This window comes from Magnolia sinica, chromosome 2 (assembly GCF_029962835.1).
Source record: "Magnolia sinica isolate HGM2019 chromosome 2, MsV1, whole genome shotgun sequence".
In the NCBI taxonomy this organism is placed as follows: Eukaryota; Viridiplantae; Streptophyta; class Magnoliopsida; order Magnoliales; family Magnoliaceae; genus Magnolia; species Magnolia sinica.
This window is the reverse complement of record NC_080574.1, coordinates 135979823-135981710: the sequence shown is the minus strand read 5'-3', so window position 1 is coordinate 135981710 and position 1888 is coordinate 135979823. Positions and strand designations below refer to the sequence as shown.

The following is a 1888-nucleotide window of genomic DNA, read 5'->3' as shown; positions in this document are numbered from 1 at the left end:
AAGCACACAATGCACCAAGCTTGGGCGAGTGGCCGCCTTCATTTGATTGTGGTTCAACTGCCATTGCATGAGAGGGTTTCAGATTATGAACCAACTTGAGATGATCATGGCCCACTTCACATGATTCCTCAAACAAGATCATTCTGAACCAGCGACGATCAGTTTTCAGTTGAGTAGTAAATGTTGGAGATTATAAAATGGGCTAACGCGCATTGGTGGTCATGATTGTTGGTGCAAAATCATAGACTAATTGAAAGTTTTTGGTTGTGGAGAGCTGGTATGCAAATGAAATGGCTGCTAATCTCTTTCAGTTTTAATCATCTCTATCCAGGTTGGAGTGTAGTAAACATAAATAAAACCCTAAATCCATATACAAATTTTAAGAAAAGAAAAATAAATAAAGAATAGTCACAATCTTTGTATTTCAAGTCAGTTATAGATTAAAAGTTACACCGCGATTGAAATTCAGAACCCATGAATAAACAAACAAAAAAGAACTCTTAATGTACTGTTTAAGTCACAAATTTGTTGTCTTTCATACATTAAAAAAAATTGCGTTTTACAATTGAAATTCAAAATCATAAGAACAGCTCTTCATACAATCATCAATAGCTTGTTGAATATGTGCATCTCCTTGAATCAGAGACTTGAGGACCCATCTGAACTGTGACATACATGCCAATGTATCTTCAGCGACCTGACCTGGCAAACACATTCCATTGCCAAAAATTAATTTTGGCCAAAAATAGAAAAGAATGTACAATTGAAAATTTACCAAGAAGTATGAACCACGCAATCATCCTCCTTACAATCTTTTTATCTCTATAATTGATTGGGCAGTTCTTACTGAGGTTGCACAGCCTACTAGAGTCAACAAAATGACTTATGTACCAGACTATGTCTGCCAGATCTGTAGATACAAAGCAAAAAATTTTAAAAATAAAAATAAAACAATCATGTTATAACAAATGGATTAATGCTACATATAAAATCTATGACAATGAGAAGAATTAAATTAGAGAGATAAGAATGGGTTGGGGAAGGGGTTGAATGTGATGACAGAAGCATAGAGAGCACAAAGGAGTGAGATGCAAACGGCTGTGCATATCATCATCTGTGCTCTCTATCTTCTGTCAACAACATCACTCATGTCTCCTCTTTACTTTGTGTGTGAGAGAGAGGGAATAACCCATGCCTCCTCTCTCTTTATGTGGAGAGAGGGAGGAGGAAATTAGAGAGGGTTATAAGGAAAAATTGGATTGTGTGTGTGTGAGAAAGATAGATTAATAAAAAAGTAATGAGACTGTGAGAGAGAGAAGGAAATTAGAGAGAGGGCTTTAAAGAAGCAATGAGATTTTGAGAGAGACGGAAATTAGAGAGGGCTATAAAGGGAGAGAGAGAAAGGAAACAAGAGGAAGGGGGAGAGGATAAAGGAGGAAACAAGAGCTACAAGGGATATTACAAGGACTCTTCCCTCTCCCTATTTATAGAAATATGTGGGGTTCTTCTGGGGTACTCACGTCCTTTTCACTCCTACTCCCACACCTGTAACCGTTTTCTCGCGATATGCCAGCGATCATACGATTTATCTCCTATCCTCTCCCCCAATCATTACTAGCTCCACTACTCCCTATCCTCACACGTGTAAAAGGGACACTCGTGTGATTTATCTGAGCCTCTCATCAGTCTCTCTCCTAGATGCCATTTCTCAGTAATTAGGCACGTGAGCAGTACATGCACAAGTCAGAATGAATTCAACTGCTGGCCCTATCAAGGATAAGCTTATGTTTCAAAAATGAAACCTAGTTTACAATTGTACCCTCTATTTTTCTTGGACCACTTACTATTTTCATTCTCTGGTGTCCTTTTAATGGCCACCAATCAATGG

At 38.0% G+C, this 1888-nt stretch overlaps 1 long non-coding RNA gene across 1 annotated transcript; it reads right to left on the bottom strand.

The window, feature by feature from the left end:
* Positions 1-391: 391 nt before the first annotated feature.
* LOC131230723 (uncharacterized) lies at positions 392-1658 on the bottom strand. The gene is made up of 2 exons (XR_009164071.1): positions 776-1658; positions 392-702 (listed from the first exon to the last, which is right to left on the bottom strand). It is a non-coding gene; the product is annotated as an uncharacterized LOC131230723 (long non-coding RNA).
* Between the last annotated feature and the right edge of the window lie 230 nt (positions 1659-1888).